The following is a 27,595-nucleotide window of genomic DNA, read 5'->3' as shown; positions in this document are numbered from 1 at the left end:
CAGGACCACTGGTTATCCAGCAAAAGTATTTCCTCTTCCTATTAGTTTGGCCCCATTTATACTAACCTGAGTACAATCAGTCGGCTTCATGGCACCAACAAAACAAACACTGAAGCTGCAGACACAATGAGACCAATCCATATAACCACAACAATGACCACAGCAGGTCAGGCCCACTTCTGGGGCATGGTTCATGGTTGTCACTGTGTGAGAAGGGCAAAGACCTCATGGATCAATCTGGGATCATTTCTTCTGCCCCTCCACAGAAAGGATAAACATATTTCTGGTCCCACAAGGTGGTGAGAGGATCCATTCATGAATGAATCACTGTGATAGAACAGACTGAAAAGAAGCCTCAACTTCTGTTTCCCACTCTGCCAGGAATCAACTCAATCTCTGTGTGTCTATTTCTCTTCCCAATTTTTGACAACTTCAAATGTTAACCTTCTGGAGCAGAAGCTGTTTTTCAGGACAGTGCCACTAGTGCAATATGCAGCTCACCAGCTCCCAGTATGTCCCCTTTCCTCCATGCAAGGAACTGCATCTCTCTCCCAGTACATCCCCATTTTTGTCCTGATGCCACCCTTCAGCTGTGCCAGTACAGCAAAGGGGGAATGATGGTATCAAGCCCACGAACACCTTCATACTCAGCATGCAAATCCCCTCTCCATGAGATGGGTTTTCTCAGGCCACTGTGCAGAGCCTGACTGCTCTCAATGCTCTGACGTGGCCCCAGCCAGCCTGACCCCAAATGCTTGCTAAACAAGCACCATGCGCCCTATTTTGCATTGCCTGTAACATCCCAAAACAGTGTCTGACTTCTCAATTAGTCCGAGAAGGGACTGTAAACTTGAAATCCAAACTGATGGACTGTGAAATCTATATCACGTTGTCACCCAGAGCACACTCTCCCTGTTCTGCGCTGAGCTATAAATAGACTTTCATTATTAGGAAGCAGACAAAGGCAGCCTGGAAGATGTTCCAAGCTGACACTACTCCTGGCTTACTGATTTCTTGTTTTCACCTTGATATGGATGTGAAGATGAGGACAAGCAGGGAAGGGCTGTTCAACAGCAACAGAACTGAAATCACTTCTTCCCCGAACCAGGATTATTTCTGAGTTTTGTTTTGGGTTTTGCTTGGTTGGATGGGGGTTTTATTTTAACATTCTCTCCCCTGGAGCTAAGAGGCTCAGAATACATTATCCAGTGCAACAGAATGCATTACACCCACCTTCTCTGCTAGGTCATCTCTTTAAGCTCCTGGAGTCTACCAACTCTCAAACAGTGTAGTCATTAGACACCTAATGTTTTCTCCTTGTTCTATATCTGTTATATATGAAAAAACCTACTAAAAAGGAGTAAAAAGGGATTTGAACTTTGTTTTAACCATTTGAATGACTTATGGGAGCCATCAGCTTAGAAAAGATGGAAGGGAAGGGACTTGAATCTTCTGTGAGGAGGCAAATTCTGACATGTCAGTGTCCTTTACAAACTCTGCTTTTACAAAGAATGAGCTTGTCCATGCAAAAACAAATCCACAAGAAAAGTGTCTGATTGCAGTCACTGATGAAACACAGAGGCTCTGACCCTGAGGCATGCACCTGAACATTTGTGTCCTTTGGCCACATCACACAGACACCCACGGATCACATTTTTCAATGGTTCTGTCATCCTTTAACAACAAAGAAACTCACATTAGGAGCTGAGATGAGCAAAATGATTGAGTTTTCCTGTTCATTCATACTTTGAGTCTAAACGTTCTGCTCTTCCCATGCACTGGTCCCATGACGTGTAGCAGCTATGCCTCTGACTGGTTCCTTGGTATTTACATCAAGGTCAATTAAACAAGACATTGTCTGGTCATTATTTGTACAGTCGGAGTTCATTCCTCAACCAACAGCAGTGAAACAGCTTGGCAGACCACCCAGGAGGATTTAGTTCTGGATTGAACAGCAGACTGAGGTTTGGAGATAGCTGGTTGTGCTCATGTGCCCTGCGAGCATCTCTTTTGTACCTCAGCTTCTTTGAAAATGAAGCAAACCCCCAAATGCCCATAACTCACGCATGCTGTGTCTGTGTGTCTGAAGGGTTTGTTCCATTCATGTTTCCATTCTTCCTACAACAGATAAATTCATATGTTTCCAGCCTCCCTTTTGAGCCCCACTGGGCATGTCTTCCCCATGACAGTTTTCAACTCCACAGTTATTGCTGAGCTACTGAAATGGTTTGTGAAGCTTTACTGGAAATACATTGGTTCTTTGGGCAAGGGAAGGAGTGGAGTATGTTCAACCCAAACTGCTGCAAAATACCTCTGTAAAATGATTCAGGTTCTAAAAGTTTTGGCTTCAGTAATTCTGTCTAATCCATGGCCTATAAATGATAGCATAACTAAAGCAAAGGGACAGTACATTGCAGCCTGGGAGCAGAAGGATGTATTTTGGACACTGAAGGGGTTGGAAAGATAATGTTGGGTACTAGAGCCACAGCCTTGCACAGGCTTGGAACAGCAGCTTTGAGAGAAATAACCTGTCCAGTCTCTTCATGAAGTGTTACCTGAATGTTTAGTAAGCATAGAGTTGAGTTAACTCTTTGATTCTTCCTGTCTGAGTGAGGCAGGAGTCACCTATGTATGGGTGACGCCTTCTGTAGGGTGCTTCAGTGAGTAGTGCAGGGAAATGCAGCTAAGAAGCTACACACTTATTTAAATGTTGCCACACAAAACCTAAGCTGGAAGACCATAACAAAACCCAGCAGTAAACCATTTAAACCCATGTGTCATATTTGCTTGTTTTGTGGTTGGAATGAGGACTGCAGATCGAGATTTTCCTATGTAATTATTCCTGCTTTCCCACAGGTGATAGAAACAGATTTCCTAAATTCTCAAGATGTGCAAAACCATAACAATAATAATTTTCATTTACCTAACCCTTTTTAGAAAACCTCGAGTCTAATTATAGTTCATATGATGCAAAGACACTTTGGAACTCCATAGTGCAAACTCACTGACTAATGAAATTAATATCAGAACAATAAGGAATACTACCAGAATAACAAATGATCCTGAGTCTTAATAACAGCTGAAAAAAAAAAAAAAGAAAAAAAAAGAAAGCAGATACTAGATATATTAAATCTATTAAGTGCTTCTGCTTTGTGTATTGACACAGGTAATGAGTTCTATGGAAAGAACGCTACACTTGAAAGCCTTTAACACTAAAAGCTTAATTTAGTGTACAATGAATAATACAGGGAGCCCATTCATGGGTCGATCAGAATGGGATGAGAGAGCACCATAGAAGCAGACAGATCATGTTAATAGGAAGCCTGAAGCTTATTTAAAAATCTATACTGTAGTTAAAATTAGAAGGCAAATTGGAACTTGGCATTCTGTTTCTCAGGAAATGGGTAATGGGATACTAAAACCTTACACTTCTCTCTGTCTGATCCTAGTTAGAAGAGGACAAAGGCGATGACAGTCACAATGTCATATACCACAGGGAGCCATTAAAGAAAATGATAACATAAAGAAATCAGCACTTTCCACCTATTCTCACAGTGTGCTATGTGCTGTATTCCTTTATTATTCCAAATGTAGAAAAATATGGGTCAAAATATAGAAGCAGATATTGTTATTATCTTCTTCATGACTAATCCAAGGGTAGGTGATAAATGTGACTTCTGGTCCTTTTCTTTAGGTGTGAATTCACATTCAAATACCATTCAACCATCTGTGGCCAGTGGTATCATCTCAGTCAGATAAAACATTGAGTCTTTACAATTAAATAGCTTTTGGCTGGGCATGATGATATCATAGAATCATAGAAGGACTAGGATTTGGGTTAGAAGCCACATTAAAGATCATTCAGGTCCAAACCCCCTACCATAGGCATGGACACCTTGCCCTAGACAAAGGTGCTCAAAGCCCTGTCTAAGGATGGGGCATGCATAACTTCTCTGGGCAATCTGTTCCAGTGTCTCACCACCCTCACAATAAAGAATTTCTTCATAATATCTGATCTAAATCTCCCCTCTGTAAGGTTAAAGCCATTCCTCTTGTCCTGTCACTACATGTCCTTGAAAGTCCATCTCTGGTATTCCTGTAGGCACCTTAGGCAGTGGGAGCTGCTCTAACGTTTCCCTGGAGCCTTCTCCAGTCTGAACAGCCCCATCTTCCTCAGCATGTCTTCATAGGAGAGGTGCTTCAGCCCTCCAGCATGTCTAGTGCCTCTATTGATGAGAGAGAAAGGTTTCAGGTGGTTTTTGTCTCTTTCCAAGAAGAAAACTACACTTACCTCAGAGTTCATCCTTACACTTAGGTAATATTTATCTGGACAGATCCTGAAAACAAAGGCGAGAGAAGGAGAAAAAATCTATCTGTTTGAGGGATGATGCCTCTGAGACAGGGCAAAGCCACCTGCCAGGGACAAATACCTCTCTTCACTGTCATGCTTCTCATGGTCATCTATTAGGCTCTATGGCCCGAGTTCAGGGTCACCCATTTCACGCTAGACAAGTTATGTTGCTACCTGAACCACAAGCTGGGAAACAGAAAGATAGGAAAAGACTGGAAAACTCAAAGTGGAGAGCAAATATAAGGGAGACAGCTGTCCATGTCCAGCCATAAAGAGACTGAAGAAGCTCAGTGGCTTTCCTTCTAATAGTGAACTGATATAACAGCCTGATGAATGAGCCCACAGGAAGAGCTCTGAAGCAGCAGACCATCAGGTGCATTTACAGCCTCAAGGAAAAGGTGCTTGGAGATCCCAGAAACCACCCTTGGAGTTCATTTTAGAAATAAACCACCAGTGATTCTTAGGATAATTGTTCCCCAGAGTCACAAGAACAAGGCAGAGTTGTTAAATAACTTCTTGTTATTTTAAAACATATAAAAAGCATTAAAAAAAAATGTTAAAATGTGTGCTCTGAGCAATGCCTCATGCAAACATAACGATTAAGATAAAAAAATTATAGGCTTAATTGAAGAAATAGTCACAAATTTTTTTACCACTATTTAATTCGCTTTTTTTTTCTTTTTTTTTTTTTTTGTTTTATTAAAGCCTGGCATCCCTGGCTGACAGTTTAATTATTAAGGTAACGTGATGGATAAAGGGCCTTGCTCTCTAGTGCCTCCCACTTACCAAAGGCTTGCAAATGCATGTGCAAAAATGCCACAGTTCTTCAAAGTGAAGACAATAATTTCCTTGTTGTTCGGTGTCCTTAACACTGATTATATGAACTTTTAAAGGAAAACCACCTTTTCATCACTAGGGGTAACCAAGGGAAGTCAGAGACAGATGAGGCTTCAGATCACTGAAAGACTGTAAGCTACCAGTCGTGAGCTGCTCTACAGCATCCACCAAACTTCTCTACTTCATTGGGATGAATTAAGGGCATCACAAAAATATTTTAGGAATATTGAATGTAGGTCTACAGTACCTACAAAAGCTCTTCGTTACAAATCAGCTTTTTAAACTCTTTGAATTTTAAAATATTACAAAATAAGAAAAATCAATAGATGTGAGAGTCCAGAATAAGCACATAATCAATAGAGTCAAAACTGCATAATCAATAGAGACTACATCTGAACAGAGGCAGAAAAACTTGAGTTCTAGGACAACAAATTTTACCGCAGATATGATATTATATGCACTCATAAACATTGCAAAACACTGCAGAATGATCTGATGACAGCAGAGAAACTGGTGAACTAAATTCTGTGCCAATAAATACAAAGTACTGTATGGTAGGACACGAAAGAAAATCATCAAACAAAACTTATCTGTACCTACATCACAAAAAACTCTAACTTTTAAAATATATCTCCAGAAAAAGAGGTTGATCCGATGCATACAGAAATGTCCACACAATGTCAGCAGGAGACCAGTAGTCAAACAGAGTTAGGGGTTATTAGTAAAAGACTAGACAAGAAGCCAGAACATCTCCTTCCAGTCCAGTGTGTGAAGCACGTATGTTTCTGGTTATACCATCTAAGAAGGTACAGAGAACTTAAAAGGCAACAGTGAAGGATATGAGAGGGGATCAAATGTAAAGAACAGCTCTAATCAACGACAGGATCTTTAGCCTCGAAAAGGAAGAGACGTGGAAAGGCTGTAACAGAATTCGGCACAGCATGGAGTCATTACACAAGAACTAGTGAGTACCAGATGAAATGATCAGCCAGAAGATTTACACAAAGAAGTGCTTGTTCACGCAGTGCATAATTAAAACATGGAATTCATTGCAGGAAGATGTTCTGGAAGTTATAAATAGGTTCAAAAAGCAATTAGGCACTGCATGGAAGAAAAGGCTATCAGGATCTGTTAAGCTCAAAGCAGAAATAGAACCTGCAGCACAGGAAAATCTCAAGCTGGAGTCTGCCTAGAGGTGGGACACTATGCCGCAGAAACGGGGTAACATCAGTATGTACCTGTTTTGATATTCTTTCCTTAAGCATCTTCTATGCCAATGGATACATACAGGCTATCGAGCTAAAAAGACTCATCTGACACAGTATGACTGTTTGATGTCTTAACTCCAACCCTGGAGCTTCAAATATATTTTCATATGAGGTGTTGCCTCAAGAAACACCTCTTTCAGGCCTCCCACTACAGCTGAATCAACCAGAACTGGGACTTGTATGCATTCAGGCAGAAGCAAACCAGAGCCTGCTTGCAGACAGGCAGTGTGGACACCAATCTTGATGTTGCTGTTTCCTCCCAGGTCTTTCCAGAGCTCTTAAACTATGACAATTGTTAGATTTAAAAGCAAAAATCATGAAGAAATTGTGAAGGAACCTAATCATTTACATACCCTGCCACTGAGAAGAACTATCCCCCCTTAACAGTAAGTGGGATAAGCAGAAAAATTAGAATATGTCTACAAGGGAGACAGCTTGTTTTGGAAGGATTGAAAGGAAAGAGGGTGTTTTGTTTTCATCAAGATCATGTGCATTTTCCATGAAGTTCAGAAGTGATGCGGGTTTGCTGCTGTCTCCACATGAGTATGAGAAGGAACAATGGGAAAACACGGGTCCTCTGTAGACCCTGAGCACCTGAAGGGCAGGTTGTAGTGTCCCTAAGGAACATCAAGTGCCCAAATATACATTGCGAAAGCATGGTGGTTTTAAACTATTTAAAAGGTCCTTGAAATGAATCAGGGATGTATCAAATGGTATAGGAAATTATAAGGAAAGAAAAAGTTTTGGGTTTGGTTCTGTCTAATAGAGAGGAACTGGTGAGGAATCTGAAAAGGAAAAAAGGTAAAAACTGCAAAAATTACTGACAGGTAAAAGGACTGTGAATAACTATTCTAAGAAAAAGGTAGGAGTCAGAGAAAAAAGTAAGGATAATGGACTTCCCAAAAAAATAAAAATAGTAGATTTCAGTAAATCCAGGGAACTCATATGTAGGGGGTTTTGTGAAAGTAATTTAGGGTGTATTAAAAAGGGCAAAAAACTGGCAGTTACAGAAAAAGAGTGTATTAAAGGCATAGTAGCAGCCTATCTTGATACAGGGGAAGGACAGAGAGCACAGTGAGAAACCATTATGGCTGCATCAGGAGCTGTTTAAGGGCCTGAAAGTAAACTAAGAAAAAAAAAATTACACAAAAGGTAGAAGAGGGCATCGTTAAGCACAAGGTATAAAAACCTCGGGAAGGGTTTGGGATAAAATAAGTTACAGGTGGAAAGGAACATTAATAGTGATAAGAAATGGCTTGATAAGTACATTAAAGGTAGTAAAAAACATAAGAAAGTACCAGCCCATTACTTCACAGAAAAGGAGAACAAGTAGCACATAATCCAGAGAAGACTGAAGAATTCAATACTATCTTTGCTGAAGACTACACTAAATAATTATGAACAGCTACTTAAGGCAATTAATTTCAAGAGAACAAGTTCAGATAGAAAATGAATAGGTTAAAGAATATATAGATAAGATAGCGCTATTCAACTTCATAAGGTAAAATGGAATTCACCAAAGGATTTTGAGGGAGTTCACAAAATAATATGCAAACCATTTGCATTACCTTTGAGGACTTGTGGAAGACATGAAGGATGCCAGAGGAATGAAGCAGAGAAAAAAGAGCGCATAAAGAAAGGAGGACCCAAAATCATGAGGCCAATCATCCTCACCTTTATCCCTAGAGTGACAATTTATAGGAACCATTATAAAGAAAACAGGTGATAGCGTCAATATGGATTTGCAAAGAATATATTATGTCAGATCAACCCAATTTCCTCCCTGACAAGCTAACACAAGATTTGGGTGAAAAGCCAGTGGTGGATATGATTTAAGCTGACTTCATTGAGTCCCACATAACACCCTATGAGCAGCTGAGAGGAATATGGTATAAAAGGTATTTTTAAAATGTGTGCTCAACATTGCAAACATACATATCCATACTCAGGATGCTATTTTCTCTGCCCCAAGAATATTGAATATTCAAATTGTGTTTAGCCAGACTACCTTAGCTATCCTGGGGAAGCACAGCAGGGCAAAAAGCTGCCATGCATTAACCGCTTCACAAGAACAGGTCTATGCAGCCCATTCCCCATTGATGAATGTGAGGCAGCTGGAAGTGCTTCTATTAAAGAGTGGCAATTGATCATCTCTTGCCTTGGATGAGAACCTAAAACCCCAACCTACCTTGTCTGCGCCTCTGTGTATAGGAAGTGGCCATCGCTTTGGTGAAGTTAATGAGTGGTGTCCATGAATTAAAACCTTTTTCTTTAATGAATTCTGTGCACAGAGATGAAGTTTAGATTACAGATGTTTCTTGGATTCAGGTAAATCCAGCATTTCAACCATTAATTGGACCTTGCTATCAACGTAAGGTCGTTAAATGAGTCCTGTGAGGGTCTTTCATCCATATAGCTCATTCAATATTTTCTTTAATACCTTCGATAGTATTGAAAAGGCCCATAAAACCTGCTGATGAAGTCAAGCTGAGAGGCATTGCAGAGGATCCCCAAAGGACAGGATCAGAAACCAAGATGATCTTGACTTATTGAGGAGTTGCTCTTATAAAACCAAAATCAATAAATAAGTGCTCTGCTTAGGATGGAGAGTTCCAATCCAGAAATGGGAAATAACTGGCTAGGCAGTAATGCTGCAGAAAAGAAGTCAGGGTGAGAGCTGACCACTAAATAGAGCTCAACAATACGCTGTTGCTGCAGAAAAGGCACATTTCATTCCTGGCTGTATTAACATACGGAAGACACAGGAGGTAATTAAAATTATTCTCCTTTATCTTGGTGGTGAAACCTCAGCTGGAGTATTGTGCCTAGTATCCGGCATCCCACGAAGATGTTAGAAAGATTGGAGAGAGTCCAGAGGATAACAGCAAGGATAGCAGGTTTAAAAATGGCATGTGGGGAAACTGGCTTTGTTTTGTTCAGGAAATGATGGTATAAGGAGGGATATATCAGTGGTCTTCCAACCCATATATACTCTGTTTATGAAAGAGGCCTATGGGGAAAAAGGAATTTGCAGAATAGACAGTTCACATTAAATTATTAGAGGATGCTAATGAAGAAGGGCAGCAGAAAGACCTCAGATAATTTGGAGAGCTCCTCCAACAGAGCTTTTAAAGAACAGATATTCATCACTGATGAGATAAAGATATGCTTATTCCTACCCTGTTCAGGAATAAATATCCTTTCCCTTCCTTCTCCCTCATGTCTGAAAACTCTCTGCACTTGGGAGGAAGCCCAGTAAATTAAAACAGAGAACCCAGGAAAATCTCATCTGGTTGGATACGATGAGAGTCAGGAAGGAGCTGTGACACATTCAAAGGGTGGCTGAAGGCTGGATTCAGAGGAAACAAAGACATTCTCTCTGAATCAAGCAGTGGATAACCAATATTTTAACATCCCTGTCATCAGCATCTTCTGCTGGCTCACTCTGGATAGCTGCCTGCTGAGCACAGAGATGACAGGCCCTTTTTCACCCACCATGCGGCATGCATTGGACATGTTTCTAGTCTCTTGAATAACTGTTTTGCACACAGCCTTGAGAAGCTTGTTAAGGGGAAAGCAAGGAGTCAGTGTGAGGCTATGAATGGGTAATTTTTGCTTCACACTGTCCTGAATTCAGCTTAAACCACTACACAAGCTCATCCTTTATTCCTTGGATTCAAGTCTTGGCACTTTTTTCCTACTCTGTGGCTCACTAGTAAAAATGGGAGAAGGTAAGGAAGTTTTCACTCACAAAATGGTCAGAAAAATGAAAGAAACAGAAATAAGCATTCAAGGGATTTTATCTAAAAATATTATTCAGAAAGTACAGGACTATTTACTTCTGAATGCCTAATGAACATTTTCTTATGAAGTTTGTCTGTCTTTGTCACTTCACAACTGCTGCTCCTGTCATATCCCCTAATTTCACAGTTCCCCCCCCAAAAATTACCTACATAAAGAGCAAGTAAAACCCATTTCCTAGTAGGTTTCTGCTTGTCAGCAGAACAGCATGATTTAAATCATGTGCATGAATGGTTCTTGAAGTACTTTGAAGCTGTCCCAGTTGCTTCCTCCCAAGAATAAACCAGATGTTACAATAATGTCTGTTTTCTGATAAATGAGAGGCAGCTTCTGACTTAAAATGCCTGCACTTGTGTCTTGTCCCAGGCAACAGGCGTTACAAAGGAGCATCTCAGGGTGAAATTTAGCTTTAAATGCATTTCTTCCCTAAAAAGCACATCTTTCACGCTGGGTTGTATTTAGAAAACTAGGTGTAACCAAAGAAAAGATACCCTGAAAAGACTGCTTCAAATAAACACTCTTTGCCAAAATCAAATTTCTCAGACTTTGGGACATGTTGGTTCATTCCCTTGTGCAATCAAACTTTAGGGTATGATAAAAGAGTTGCATCATCATATAGAGCTCTCCTCCTGAGTAGGACAGTTCTTATATTGTGTTTTATAAGCAATGCAAGGAAGAGAGGACATGCCTGGTTAGAGACTGATCCAGGACTGCTGTCTAGCAGAGGTACTTTGCATTGCTGTCACTGAGTCAACGCTTGCTTTTGTAGCTTCATGCTCTGTGCTGTCGCTGGTTTGCTGACACTATGGCTGCTCATCTGCGCCCACAAGATTGGCAGGATGATCCCTGTTTCCCCAGGATTTCTGCAGCTGAGGTTGCAGTACTCCAGCAGCACTAGACAGCAATGGCCAGTGGATGGGAAGTATCTGTCCACATCCAGAAGTGCCTTGATCTCAACATCAAAGCCCATTTGGCCCAGGATAAGGCAAGGCATATGCCTACCATGAATTCTCCCTGATGTAGCCTGATCATGGGAGTCACTTCCCACGGGAGTGACCAGGGGTGCTCAGAAGGTAAAAGGTCTGGATGTAGGATGGAAGCTGCTGCATTGTCCACTGCTCTATGACCATTCAGGTTTAGCTCTGGGATGGCTGGATCCGTCATGGTTGCCTTTTCTATAACGCTGAAGAGAGTCATCTAATAACAAGCTTACAAAAAACCCCAACAGATGAAATAACTGAGATCCACACTGCAGAGTTATGAGCTGCACTTGAGTAAAACAAAAGCCTCAGCAGGTATAATGAACTCTTCAGAAAACATTGCACATTTCAAAGCAGTGGCTTAGGAAGAGTCGCAATCAATGGGGAAGAAATAGTTTCATTTACCAGTCACAGTAAACACTGGCAGCAACAGTTCACTCAGAGAAAGCAATCAGATCCCAAACACTTGCTCAAGCAGAGTCAGGCCCCTGAGCTCACAGCAGGCAGGAAACACAAATAAATCAGAGGAGAGGAGCTGTTTCACTCCTTATACATCACACTGGTGTGACAACAGTGCAGAAGCTGGGAAAGCTATTGTGAATGGGAAGTTGAGCACTCTGGGTTCATCAGAAAGCAAAAATCAGGGGCTCTGAAACAGAAGAAGGAACCCAGTCTTAAGTAATTAATTCAGGGATCATTTTCCTTCTAAGCAGGTTCTATATTAGTAAGTTGGGTTTAGCAGAGTTTCAGTACAATTAACTCATTGCCATGACGGTGATTTGTGGTTCTATCCTCATTCTGCAAAGTAACACAAAAGCACAAGACCAAAGAAGGCTAAAGCTTAAGGTGTCTGTAGTGGCTGCACATCCCAGGGGAGTCCAGACCCCCAGCATCTGCAGCACTGAGCCAGTGCAGTCCTGCTGGTTGCAGGTCTGAGCCAGCTCAGGCAGCAACAGCCTTTTCAGCCACACTGGGGTTAATCCATGTCTTGGATAATCCCCTCACAGGTAATTAAGAGTTGGCCACATCCTGGAAGGTAGCAGATGGGTCTTCAGAGTACCTCCAATTTGCTTTCATTCAGATGTTCTGCATGGGAGATAACTGGTATGTTAGTTGATGGTGCATGCTGTTTGGATGAATGCACTGCATTATGCAAAGGAGGAATATGCATATATTTCTTACACAGATGGACAAATTTCATAGGACATGATGGAGAAGCTTCAATTAATATTTAATAAGGAATAAATCAGATCAATAGCTGTGTGAGTTTTTGCTGGTGCATTTACTGTTTGACAGATTAAATTTATAGAGAAACAGTATTAACAAGGGCTTGAGTTTCTCCAGTGTACTGAGCCTGCTCCCATCTGAGAACAAATCAGTACTCCTCAGTCCAGATATGGTTTCAACCCGTAAACTGAGGAACACAAATTCATCAGCAGTTCTATAAATCATCTAGACCTAAACCAAATAAGCTTTAAAATAGGAAGATGAGAGCAAACCAAAATCATTACCAAAAATAAGCCTAGCAAAGCAAGCTGCACTCAAGTATTGACCTTTTAACATGTGTGTGTCTGCGTGAAGTTTCTCTTTGGAAATGGGAGGCTTTTTTCTTCCTCTGATCTGATTCTAAGCACTTAGGAAAGCTGCCAGCAGCTGAGGAACAGCCACGTTTCACATGCTTCCCTTGAACTTTATTTGATAGAGCCTAAACCATTATGTGATTGGATTGGATTAGGAGGAGTGCAATGCGGCATTGCATCATTACCTGAATTTAGTTGACCTCTGGGAAAATGTACTTCTGACATCTCCATCAATCCGGCCTTGTGTTTTTAGCACCAACAGGAGAGATGCTGAGGGAAGCTCCAGCACAGCATCCCAAGCCAAGCTCCTGTGCAGGATCCGTCCCCTGAGAGCAGACAGCCCAAGCACTAACCTGCTTGCGTGACTTCTGCTGCCACTTGACTTTGCACAAGGTGACTGGTCCTAGCACAGGAGAAGGGAGCTGAATCAGGAATAACACAGCCAGGCAATGCAATGTGCTGATTGGTGTGTGAAGAGGGTGGAGGGAGAGGAGGCTGTTGGGCTGTGAAGCAATTTTTCAAACAGGTGAGAAGTCTTTTATCTTCTTTTTTTTTTCCTCTTGTGTTCTCAAACAGCCTCCATTTATCAGAGTATGAAAGGAATTGATTATAAAAGAAATACCCAGTCCATGTAAAGATGGGTCTGAAGCCACTGCAGCCTCTCAGAAAGTGCAAGGACAACTTGGGTTTACACAGCTTACAGCCTTGATCTCACAATCGAGGGCACTGGAAAGAGGTGTTGATCCCAGGCTCTTCCATGTCACCATGCCAGTTTAGGGGCTTAACATAAAAGAAACCTTTTGGGCTATGGCTGGAAAGAGCTGAAGCAATTGCTGGGAAAAGCTACTGTCCTTTTCCCATAGGTGTGCCTGTGCTATTGATATCTGAATGTGAGAGAGGGGGTCAACTTAGTGCTGGTCCTAAATAAAGTCTTTGTCAATCAAAGACTTTCATTGAGATAAACATGTACTTGGGATTGGTTTGGGTTCTTCTTTCAAGACAGGTTCCTTTTATTTTCCTCCTATGATCTAATTCTTTGAACTTGTTCTGTTATCACAAATTTTTTGTTTATTTAGGACAAGATCCCAGGTTTCACAGAGGAGCATGACTGGAGCTGGTTTCAGTGAGCAAAGCACATACCGGGTAAAGGATTGTTTCAGTGTCTCACTTTCTGAGTCCTGCAGTGCCATGGGAACATCACGGCCATTCCTCTATCCCTATAATTTCAAATGTGTCACCCCTATAACCTCAGGATGCACGACTCCAAAGAGCTACAGCGCAGAGTTTCACAGCACCCCCAGCCTCACTTCACATCAGAGCTCACACAGCCAGCTTTGATCTGAAACTGGCTCCAAACCTGCCCCATCAAAGGTGTTTTCACAATCAGACAGAAAAAGAGCCTAAAGCAATTACAAAAGCTCTGTAATGTTCATTTCAAATATAAATGTGGTCAAATCTTCCTTGAAGATTACCTGTAAAGGGTTAATTTATAACTGATCATTTAATAAGCATTCTGAAATTAGTTTTCAGAAAGCCCATCAGCCCAGTAGGTTCCCCACACCACAGTTTTTCATAATTAAAAATGCCTCTTATGCAGGTGCTAGTGTCTGTAAGGTGTTTATAGCAGCAATTAATTATTTACTAAACCTTTAGCTGTTTATAATGAAAAATTCATATAAAGTGTGACCATAAACTGACTAAGCCAGGAAATGCTTCAGCAGGTAAAGAAAAAAAAGAAAACCAAAAGCATTTCATTTCTGGCAGTGCAAGTGCCTTTTCACCCACCAGATCAAGGGGCAGCATGGAAAAGGACCTTTATCTGACACCAATATATAGGATGCTGCATGCCATCAAAGAGAAATGCAACCCATCTCTTTGACAGTATTTTTTTGCTTGAATTAGGTAACTTTGCATGCAGCAGTCAGCTCTGGACAACGTTAACAACTATTTGCAAAGCTTGTCACGAGGCCAACAGCATCCTAATACTGTGCTGTGCAAGAACTTCCTCTTTTAAAGCAACTTCCCATATTCACACAGCACTCCCAGGCATCCTGGCTTTTGCAGGGTGTGAAGCTGTTTCACACTTTCCTTATGACACTATATAAATATACGATTTTTGTAACTCCCCATGTTCCCATGTGATGGGCTTAGGGGGTTGTTTTGTTTGGTAACATGTATTCAGGGTCAACTTTGAGTATCAAATGGATAAATCACTGGTTTGGCTACCTGAGGAAAAGCCTTCTTTTACCTTGAAAAGGAGGTGTGCTATCAATTCCTCTGTATCATAACTGACAAGTAACAAGTTACTGTGAAGGATTTGCTTGACTGCATCATCAAATCTCATGGAAAAGCATCCACACCACATGGGGCATACCTAAATGAGTAAAGCAGTCAAAGGCTGTTGAGAGCATTGTAAGTCTGTTATGAGAAACAGAAAACCAAGTTGTAGGATGTATTTGCAACAGCAAATACATTTAAAAAACAAAGGTAACCTCCTGAAAAATACTTTCTACACTGATCATAAGGGAAGAAGGATCTAAATTCCAATATGATCTGAGTCCTTGACTTTGATAAGAAATGCAGAGGTTTCTCTGTCTCATGCTCCTCAAACCCTGTAAAACCAAAGCTGAGCTGACAACAAACATTCATCATCTCCCAGTTTTACCCAGAAAAAGAAGGGGAGAGAAAGGCACAGGAATCTAAAGAAAGAGGCTAGATTTAGATTAAATTTAAGGAAGGCAGTTTTTTACATTGAGGGTGGTGAAACACTGCAACAGGGTGCCCAGAGAAGCTGTGGGTACCCCATCTGTGGAAGTGTTCAACACCAGGTTGGATGAGGCTTTAAGCAACCTGGTCTAGTGGAAGGTGTCCCTGCCCATGGTAAGGGGGGTGGAACTTGATGTATTTAAGGTCCTTTCCAACCCAAACCATTCTATGATTCTGTGCTTCTAAAAGTCTGTGGCAAGCATTTTCCATTCTTCCTCCTCATGGTATGGCAAATTGCTCATTGTGACCAGGTTGATGCCTCAAGTACTTAGAAGTCTTGGCACCAAACTTATTACTGAGCTTCCACCACCTTCCTCTCTGCATTGCCATGGGAACCTTCCTAGACTGACAGACACTGTCCTAGTTTTGGCTTGGTTGGACTTAATTTTCTTCCTAGCAGCTGGTGCAGTGTTGTGTTTTGGCTTTAGTCTGAGAACAATGCTGCTAATACACCGATGTTTCATCTGTTGCTCAGTAGCACTTACCCTGATCAAGGACTTTTCAGTCTCATGCTCTGCCAGTGAGGAGGGGCACAAGAAGCTGGGAGGAAGCAGAGACAGGAGATCTAACCCAAACCAGCCAAAGGGGTATTCCATACCACAGCACGTCATGCCCAGTATAGAAACTGTGGGAAGTCACTCAGGAGGCCCAGATCGCTGCTCAGGTTGGGCTGGATATCGATTGGAGGGTAATGAGCAATTGTATTGTGCATCACTTGCGTTTGTTGGGTTTTTTTTCTTTCCTATTTTAATTTTATATTTCTCTCCTTGTTATTTCCCCTAGTACTACTACTAGTACTATTAGTAGTAGTTTTTACTTTATTTTAATTATTAAATTGTTCGTATCTCAACCCATGGGGTTTACATTCTTTCAATTCGACCTCCCCATCCTGCCTGGGAAGCAAGTGGCTGTGTGATACTTAGATACTTAGATACTTGTTGTGGGATTAAACCATAGATGCATCCTTTCAATCAGTGTTTATAGTGAAGAAATCCCCAACAGAAGCTGGAGGAGATGTTGGGGTCATTGTGGCTATGTCATCTAATAGCTCCGTAATGATCTTTCATTGACTCATTCTCCCAAAGAGCTAGCTTTCACAGCAATGGTAATAGTATATTTCATTTTCTTCAGAATGCTCATCAGTTATTGCATGTTGATATGTTTTGCATTTCCACGTTTCATTGACTAGCCTAGACATGAAAATTACCTGATTTGTTCTACCCTTTGTAAAGATATCCATAGTGCTCTAAGTAGTTTAGCCAGGCACTAGGAGGTACATCAGGCATATAAAATACCCATATTTAAAGCAGTATCCCTCTGACTCACTCATGTCCTGCTATTTTGTTTCTCTTTTCCATCTGCAATCTTCATTTATGGAAAAGATTCAATAGACAAAAGTTGCTGATATCCCTGCAGGTAGGGGATTGGAAAGTCTCCGTGTATTGTTTTCTCTCTCTTTTTCTTAGAAGTTCCTTTTTAAGAATGAAAGAATTTAGTTCTATCTTAAGTTCTGAAGGCAGCCCTTCACACAGACATTATTCTTTTCTAAGGGTTAGTAAATCTGTAATTTAACTAATTCATGCCCCAAGTGTATATAAAAGTCCTCAGCCTAAGAAAACTCTATACTCATGCGGCTACATCTTCTTAAGTGTTCAGAGCTCTGCTTCAAATGAAGTAGACAGAGAGCTGGAAAATAGGTTTTCCACCTTCCTTGGAGATGCTTTCCTCAGTGCATTGTATGGTTATTTGGGACAGAGCCATTTCATTTGCTTCTGTTGATCCTGCTCTGGTTTGCATAGCTGAATTAAGACCTAATGAGCAAGAGAAAGTGGGAATTTCTCCATAATGTGGTAGTTTAGGCATTCACCTGGGATGCAGGACACTTTCTCCTAGTTCCTGCTCCAATGAATAATTAATTACTTCTGCTAAAATGGAACAGCTTCAATATGTGTAAATGAGAGAGACGCGTCTTCATTACTGAAGAGGCTGAAGTAGCCGCTGGTGAGAGCTGGAAGAAAATGCAAGCCAGGCACATTCACAGCAGTTTGCCAGGAATCTATGATAACCTGCCAGCTGCAATTTGGCTGGATCTTCCTTTTCTGCTTTTGTTTTGGACTTCAGTCCAAGAACTGTAACAACTAGAGGCAGGAGAACAACATCCCATCTTTAGACAAATCTTTAATGTTACAAGACTTTATTTCTTCCCTTAGTGAATATTCACTCCATGCTTTCTTCTATCTCAATCCCTTTGCTTTTAGTAGTAATGTTTTTCTGTCTTTTGGAAGATTATTGTACAAGGACAGAATTAAGATAAAGTTTTTTTCATTTCTGTGTATCTAATTGTCAGCTTCCTCCAACATTAACAGCCACTCCTCTGAGTTTCTTTTCTTTTTACTGTTCTCCATCTTGAGGGCTTTTCAACCACCTCTCTCACTTCAGAGTCCATCCTTCTTGCTCCCCACCAATGGTTTCCCTTCCAAAGCGCTTGCTAGTGTCCCATCACACTTTAGTCCCCTTTTTTTTGGTGATATCTGTAATCTTGGTTCACATTTCCCAGTCTGTCTCTTAGGCACGTCTTCTCTTAACAGTCTTAAATGTGTCTGGTCATCAGTGATGGTTAGTTGAACATTAACTCTCCTCAGACCGTTCTTTGGACATCCAGCCCTCTTTGAAGTTAGAAAACGTTTCTTTTTCTTTCTTCTCTGCCTAAAATCCTGCCATATTGTGGTGAGGTAGCACTGGTCTCCCAGGCAGCCAGGCTGGGCTCCGTATGTTCACCAGAAAAAGTTTCCTGTCCTTCTCTGCATACTTTTCTCTTCCAAGATTCTATGAAAATGGCTGTCCATTGATGAAATATGCTTTGCTCTATTTCTTCTCGGACTCCCTTCTCATCTGACTCCAAAATCCTCACAGCTGTCCAAACACTCTGCTATTTCCTCCCTTCTTAAAAGATTTCTGTACCATCTTCTTTGCAATTTTCTCTTCCTCTACTTATTAGGAGTGACAATAAAAGCAAATGGAAACTCAGAGCTCCGTTTTTGACAGTCAAATGTTTTCAGAGGACCAGATAAGGCTCTTTCACAACCTGGTTCTCCATTGAAATTCAAGATTGTCTCTCTTTCTATAACATTGAGCCAGTCTTCAAAGGTCTTCAAATGCTGCCTTTTATTCCTTATCTCCCTTGTGACTTTGGCACTGACATCCCATGTTCTGGCAGTTTTTTGCCCCTTATTCATGTAGCATTCTTATCTATAGGATCTAAAATTGTATTTCTCTCATTTACCTGAACAATACTTGCTCCCCCCTGCCCCCAGTTCAAAAAAATCGAATGTTTAACACCTCTCTTGAGATTATCAAGAGTTCTTATAGAATCATAGAATGGTTTGGGTTGGAAAGGACCTTAGGTCACCCAGTTCCAACCCCCTTGCCATGGGCAGGGACACCTCACCCTAAACCATGTCATAGAATAGAGAATAGTTAGGGTTGGAAAGGACCTAAAGACCATCTAATTCCAACCCCCCTTCCATGAGCAGGGACACCTCCCACTAAACCATGTCACCCAAGGCTTTGTCCAATCTGGCCTTGAACACTGCCAGGGATGGAGTATTTACCACTTCTCTGGCACCCTGTTCCAGTGCCTCACCACCCCCACAGTAAAGAGCTTCTTACTTATCTCTAACCTGACTATCCCCTGTTTCAGTTTGAATCCATCACCCCTGGCCCTATCGCTACAGTCCCTAATGAAGAGTCCATCTCCAGCATCCTTATAGGCCCCCTTCAGACACTGGAAGCTGCTCTGATGTCTCCATGCAGCTTCTCTTCTCCAGGCTGAACAGCCCCAGCTTTCTCAGCCTGTCTTCATACGGGAGTTGCTCCAGTCCCTGATAATCCTCGTAGCCTCCACTGGACTTGCTCCAATAGTTCCAGATCCATGTCCTTCTTCTGTTGAGGGTGCCAGAACTGCACACAGTACTCCACTGTTTTGGGATTTTAGTTTGTTTTATTGTTATTGTTGTTGTTGTACTTTTCATTTTACTTTTGTTTTTCTTGTGTAGGTATTTTTGCTTCCTACTAATACTTTGCATATCTCTGCAGATGACAAATATTTAGCCATTGTTTCATGGTTTACTAAAGAAAATACTGCTTAAAATGGAAATCCAGTAAAAATATGAAGAGATTTAGAAAAGATTTCTCTTTTCAATATGTATTCATGTCCACACTCGTCACCTCTACACATATATATAAACACTTTACAAGACCGAGAGTGTTACAGAATCAACCACTCAAAACTGAGCAAGCATCAGAAGCGAGGGTTTCTGTGTAACTATACTTTCCTACAAAATCATACAGCTTAGTTGAAGACGAAAGGTGGAAAGAACCTCTGGGGATCATCTGGTCCATCCAATCTGCTCAGGGTGGGGAGGGGTAGAACAGGATGTCCAGGGATGTGTCCAGTTGTGGTTTGAATATCTCCAAGGATGAAGATTCAACAACCTCTTCAGGAAAACTGTTTCAGTACTCAACCACTCCCACAGTAAAAAGTTTCACTCTTCTCTCCAGTTTCAGTGTTCTTCCTCCCATCCCCACCTAGTTGCTTCTAAATGCATGAATTCTGCTGGTTTTACCTATTTATTCTATACCAGGCTATTTACTTGTTACAGGTTTTTGCCATCTTTCACAACCAGCATGCAGTTATTTCACCAGTATCACTAACGACACCGACATTTGCCTATCATATACTACGGAGCAGATTGATATTACTAGCAAGTATTTTTGTTATACGTATAAACTGTGTGGGAAACAAATTAACATAACTTAATTCACTGAAACTTAATTAAAAACTTGGGTGCTCATTGCCCAGAGCAAGTTAGCATGAAATTCAATTTGTGCTCATCTGCTTAAGACTGACAGAGTGTAAGGCAGTGCCTGAAATGCCCCATCCTACAAAAGTCTACTGGCGTGTGCTATTGTTTGCCTTATGGTTATTCTTTGTGCCCCAACAGTATCTTAAGGATCCAGTGCCTCCCTGTAATAATATGCATGTTCAGCCCTTACTACAACATTAAAATATCTAAGTGTTGGTGTTCTTGCTCTATCTGTGCTGAGAGCTTGTAAACTTTAGCATCTACTGTTGCAATACCTCTGGGAAACACGTTTGATTTGAGTCCACAGATGTTTGGGTGCAGATGTGTTCCTTATCTCAGGAAAGTTTTCTCTGGCTTTGTCTACCACCGCCTCAGCAACCAAGAAACTAAAGTCGAAGTCTAATTCCTGCTCTGTGATTCTGAATATGTCACCTCTTTCACTCCTTCCACAGGAAGGCAGACCTGGAAAGAATCTCTTCAGTCTCCAGATCCATAAACCTCCTCCAGTAGGACAGACACATCATCTAATCTGTTCTGGAAATGGACAAAGTTACCTTTTGAAACAAGTTAGTTCTCCTTTTCAGACAATCCACATTCATCCCCAGTTTTTTCCAGTTCTTTGCACATTTTACAATTCATGCGTTAATTCCAAGTCTTTCTTGCTTCATTAGAAAAGTTTAACACTGCATCAATCCAGAGGCAGGGAGTATACTGTGTTTCTCTTATCAAGAAAGTAAACAGATGGATCTGGCATGCTCTATGTGCTGATAAAGCCACTTGGCAATCATATTTTTCACTGACATCCTTGTCTAATTATTCTTTCCTTTGAATCTTAGAAGGTGATTAACCAGGTAGAGCTATTCTTCCATTAACATTTTCATACTCCATTCATCAAAACACCTAAGTACCAGCCCATAAAACATGTTGAAAATTGCCAGTAACAGAAGAAAACAAATATTTCAAGAACAAGAGGCTGATGCTTAGCAATGCTGAGAACATAAATGAATGAATGAAAAGATGAATAAATGAATAAATTGCTACAGTAAGATGTTTAGGTAAAGTAATGAGAGAAATGGCACAACTTTAAATTCATTAATTCTCTTCCTAACCAGCTCCTGCTATGCAGGGTGACCAATTACAATTATTTCTGAGTTCTTATTTGATGATTAATTACATTTTAGCCAACGATAAAGCTATTATACTATTATAGACTCCCCTGGTATAACACAGTCATGCTTTTTAGCTGGCAAATACAGCCTGAGGCTACAGTTTCTAGTTGTGTTAGGTCTAGTGGGCCTCAAATGTTACTGTAAAATAAGGTTATAGAGTAAATAAAGCATAAAATTATGGAAGACCACATAACACTTTTCATTCTTTCCATTCTTATAGTTTTATTCCAGCAATTCCATTGCATGATGAATGATTTGAATATGTGTGTCAAATAAAGACTTACACACCACCCTTTTAACTTCCACTATTTGAAATCACTCTTTTTACAAAACTCTCCAGACCTGGTGGGGCAAAGAGTCCCATGAAGCATTACTGGGGTCAGCTGGGAAGTTCTGCAGTTAGTCATTCACAAAATGTATTAAGAACAAAACCGCGACAGTTCTAATTATTATAAATGGATCATTAAATCCCTTTCAATTGAAACATGAAATACAACCTGCTGGAAAAAAAATATCTTCTCTGAAGTTAAAAAAAATCCATTCTGATTTGTGATAGAAGGTGAAATGCATTTTCCTAATGAATGCTGGTGTTATTAAGACATTAATAACTACTAATGGAGAGAGGTCTGGGATGGGAGAAGTAATATTTATAGAAAAGGTAATCTGCAAAAAGAAAAGTCAGCCTTGGATTGTCATATTTCAGACCTAGATTTTACAGCATTAAAACTCTTGTGGACAAGGATGATTAAGGTGACCTTAGAGAATTTTCCAATAACTTTCTGCTTGGAGAGGACTCCTCTCATGTATTGTCAATGGAGCTGGTGGAAATCTCTTGCATGAGTATACTCGATAAGACATGACATTGTGCATGCACACCAGCCCTTTCAAAACAGCAAAGGAAAAACAGTGCAAAAGGAAAACAGCCCAAAGACAAGAACTGAAGATCGGGCAAGCTGTAATAATTCCCAAAATGCCATAACAAACCTTTTATTTCAGCTATTCTGCTCTGAACTGAAGGTAGGGCAAGCTGTAATAATTCCCAAAATGCCATAACAAACCCTTTATTTCAGCTATTCTGCTCCAAACTTCAAGCACTGGACTAAGGCACACTGCACAAGGGTAAGGCAGAGAATGTGCAGTAGGGCTGAGAACACAGGCCAGAGTTCCTGTTTTAGTATGCAACTTCTACAACATACCCAGGACAACACAGTTAATGGGGACTAAGGAATCAGTTATAAGATTCTCATGGTCTAATACTACACAACACTATTAAATAGATTTTTCTGTAATAGTGAATATTTCAGGTAAAAATTTAGACTTCCTGGTCTGTAACATCAAGGTAAAAAAATAATGAGATTAAAGTGTAGACATCAGTGAGAGGTAAAAATCCAAAATCTTGCATCCAAACCATTTTGAATGCAGGCTGTGGTGGTGACAAGCCATTTTCACATGCAATCAAAATCCACATCAAATAGCTCTCTTGGATTTGCATGGGCCCATATATATGGGAGCTTGTATGGGAGACATTCTTCCATGCGTGTCTCTCTTCTGGGTTATTTGATTCCCTTAACAAAAACAGAAGAGAAAAAAGAAAACAAAACAGCTATAGATAATTGATTCAGAGTGAAACACATGGTGAAATGTTCCCTCAACTGCTAAGTGAAGGTAGTATGCAGCAGTAACTACCAATTCCTTGTTCTAGTTATGTGTATGCCCTTATAGCTACTGAATGCCCATGGTGAGTGGTGGCCAAATAAAGCAGGAGATTTGCAGCATACATAATTGATATTGGGTAAAGAATAATGCACGTGACATGCGCAGCCCCCCTGCTCACTTCTGCCTTCCTCAGAAAAGCTGAAGTCCTTCAATACTGCCCTTGTGCTAACCTGTCAACATCAGAAGCAGCACAATGTGAATTACAGCACTTGTCATCAAAACCAGTGGTTGAATCATGCCTTGATTATCTTCTCTCCCATCAGAGATGATCATAAGCAACAAATCCACAAGCACATCCAAGCCCACTCACAAGCGCCTTTTAAAAAAACAATGGAGAAATTCAATAAATGGCCTGTACACTAACAAACAAAGGGCTTTATGAGAACTCCAAAAGAGCCAGTCTGCTAGCACTGCAGAAACACAGCGCACATTTAAACATCTACGTGAAACAAATCATGACCTTGGAATAAAACCAATGTCTTATGTCAACAATCCAGCTCCGTTTTATTCAGAGCTCCAATGTACCATCCTCATTAAACAAATGAGATTGATTCTTTCCTGTTTCTCATTCTGAAAAACTTCAATTCCTCTGAGAGAAACTTCCTTCTGGTTTCCAGCCAAAATGTGTTTCTAGTCACTTTATAGGCCTTTGCTCTCCTGCCAACATTGTTGCCTATAAATAGAACAGGAAAGTAAACACCTGGATGATAAAAGAACTGTTTAAGCTTAAAGACAATCTCAGCTACAGACAGGGTCTTTTACTAGTGTGAGCAAACCAAGCTCTTTCAGTACCTCCAGTTAAGAAAGGCTCGCACTCCTGTCAACATTGAAGTAACTCTTCTCTACAAGCTCCAGTTGGAGTTTATTTGCCTCCAGAATAAAGATAACGTAGCTGCAGTGGTCTCCAATTCTCTGTATCATAGAATCATGGAATCATAGAATGGTTTGGGTTAGAAAAGACCTGAAGATAATACAGTTACAACCACCTGCCATAGGCAGGGACACCTCACACTAGACCATGTTGCTCCAGGCTCTGTCCAACCTGGCCTTGAACACTGCCAGGGATGGAGCAAACACCCCTTCTCTGGGCAGCCTGTTCCAGTGCCTCACTGCCTTCACAGTAAAGACTTTCTTCCTTGTATCTAACCCAAACATCTCCAGTTCAAGTTTAAACCCGTTACCCCTTGTCCTATCACTACACTCTCTGACCTACTAGACTGGCTCAGCTGATACTCCCTGAGACACAGGTACCGTTTAATGATCTTTCCATGGTTTTGCCACCTTAGTTTTTCACTGTTAACCTGCAAACAACCATGTTTTTCTCCTCTGCAGTCATTTCCAGCTGATAAGCTCTGCCGCATTGCTATGATCTCTGTTGCCAGCACACATCAACCTCAACTATTATAGAGTTCCTCTAGGACAGGCAGCGAAGCACCTCATGACATCCTTGTAATGCTTCTGTTTGACACAGGCATTCTAAAATCCCCACTTACTGCTGTGGAAGAAAAGGACCATGTATAAAGTGATTACTTTGGGCATCTGTTGGAATGCTTAAAAAGAGCAGCATGTTTCCAGCCATCCAATTGGGGTGATAACCAAGTCAGTGCAAGTCAACAGAGAGGATTAAAAGCTTTAAGGGCAGTTTAGAGAGAGCTAGAGCACTCATGTCTGTCCACTGATGCTTTTGGGATATTGCATGCTGTCAATAGGGTGGTTTAACATTCCCAACTGGGAATTCAACTTCTATGATGAGTTTATAGGACTATACATTCCTACTGAAAAATACTTACTTACTTACTCATAGAATCATAGAATCACAGAATAGTCAGGGTTGGAAAGGACCTTAAGATCATTCAGTTCCAACCTCCCTGCCATGGGCAGGGGCACCTCACACTAAATCATCTCACCCAAGGCACTGTCCAGCCTGGCCTTGAACACTGCCAGGGATGGAGCATTCACAACTTCTTTGGGCAACCCATTCCCATACCTCACCACCCTAACAGGAAAAATTTCCTCCTTATATCCAATCTAAACTTCCCCTGTTTAAGTTTTAACCCATTGCCCTTTGTCCTATCACTGCAGTCCCTAATGAAGAGTCCATCCCCAGCATCCTTATAGGCCCCCTTCAGATACTGGAAGGCTGCTATGAGGTCTCCACGCAGCCTTCTCTTCTCCAGGCTGAACAGTCCCAACTTTCTCAGCTTGTCTCTGTAAAGGAGGTGCTCCAGTCCCCTGATCATCCTTGTGTCCCTCCTCTGGACTTGTTCCAACAGTTCCATGTCCTTTTTATGTTGAGGACATCAGAACAGTACACAACACTTCAATACTCACTTTCTTACTCCCTTGTTTACTTAATTACTTACTTACTTACCACCCTAATTCAAAAAGTTAAGAGCAGAGAGATGAGGAAACAAATATACCAAACAACTGTCACAGGAACCCTCACCGTGAACCAGAATGCAGGTGGAAATCCAGTAAGAAGCCTCATTTTCCTGCATACTTTGCTGTTCATTTCACTACATCTAGCAGGCATGCTGTGTCATGGATAGCACTTCCAGTCCCTTCCATCTGAAATAGTCTGTTCTATTCTAATCTGTGAAAGATCAAAAATTATGGAAGAGGAGGAAATGTGTTCCTGGAAGCAAATTCCAAGTTGTTGGTAAGAATTATAGAGCACGACTCCACAGGGACATCCTCTGAACCATTTCCAGTGCCAGTCACAGACCTGACTAGAAGCAAAGACCCAATGACTGGCTGAGAGAAGCTGTGGGAAGAAGGGTGAAGGTTTATTAGGGTCTGTAGGAAATCCTGGAAGGGATGGAGCAAGCCAACACCCAGAACAGAATCAACTTGAAAGCACCATGAGGACAACTTCATCTAGAGATGGGACAAAGGAACAGGCCTAGAAAATATGCAGCTAGAAATCATGAATCCTCACTTTGAAAAGCAATTGAAGACACAAAACTTCCCTTTCCTTAAGCAGATATAATTATAGAAATGAGTAAAATTTAGGCAGTAAGCAACAAAGATTAGAAAAGAAATACAGACCCATTTAAGGACTGGGAAACAAAACTGACATTCAGAATCAGGCTAAATATGTTGGTGATTTTAAACAAATGCTAGGAATTTAACAAATAACTTAGGAGAATTACAATGCCTCTTTTTAATTCCAATACTGAGTTAAAAGTAATTTGGGGAAGAAATGTTATCCACATAGCAATGTGGCAATATACTTACTCACTAGAAGGTCTTCCAAAGCAAACACAAGAGAGGAATGGTCACAGAGCCAGTGAATTCAGCATTTTTAGCACAGTAAATGTGATGAACTCAGGTTCCACAAGCAGTTGGTATTATTAATCCTTCTGAAGCTCCAGCAGTGCCTCTAGAAAGATGTAAGCTGCTAAGGAAGCATTCTCCTTGGACTTCCCACTGCAAAAACACAGGAACTCATATTGTGTATCATATCCTATAAGGCCTGGCTGCTTTCTCCAGATATTCCCAAACCAGGTCCTGTCTCCAGCACTCATAAACAGTAGAGTGGTAAGGTGAAATAATTTCTTGATAGCCAGAACATGTATAATTCTGTTTTTACCTGAATGTTCTGCATGAGGCTCCAAAAAGTACAATTTAGAGGGTTTTGTAATTTTCTTTTTATTATGGAAAAAAGCCCTCTTTCCTCTTTACCTGCAGAGTCATTTTGCTAGTTGCTCTTTGCAGCTCCAGTCAGAGCCACCTACATGACTGTTCTATCCCACATAATTTCATAAGCCATCAACAAAGTGCTGCTCCTCACTTTGTACTAGCATAGTAACAGTGCTAATTGCAGCCAGGCAGCCCAAACTTTCTGCCACCATGGTATGCAGGAGAGCGTGCACAGCTTTGAGGACTGACTCAGAGATGAGGGGACAGAGGCACTTCTGTCTTCCCTTAAGGAGGATTATTGTTGCAATCAATTCCAGACCATAAGAACACCTTTCCTGAACTTCCTGCAAGCTGGTGGTCTTTGCATACACTGCTAATGGCAACATGAAGCCCATCAGAGAGCCTAAATACACGGTTGTTGCTATGAGGGTCCAAAGAGCATACTGTAGCTATCTCTTCCCTGCTTGATGAAAAGCAAATTTGGGAATGATCTCAGGGAATCTCAGCCCTCCTCCTTCTACACTCTCCATCTATTCCTGTGACTTATGCTCAGTACCCAAATTCCCCTCAAATTCTGCATCACAGCTTAGGTGCTTACCCAAGGAAAGGAGGATTGCATG

Source organism: Pezoporus wallicus, unplaced genomic scaffold (genome assembly GCF_028554395.1).
Source record: "Pezoporus wallicus isolate ANWC-B61680 ecotype Strahan unplaced genomic scaffold, APGP_CSIRO_Pwel_v1 contig_7545, whole genome shotgun sequence".
NCBI classification, from domain to species: Eukaryota; Metazoa; Chordata; class Aves; order Psittaciformes; family Psittacidae; genus Pezoporus; species Pezoporus wallicus.
The sequence above is the reverse complement of the archived record's forward strand: the minus strand, read 5'-3'. Positions refer to the sequence as shown.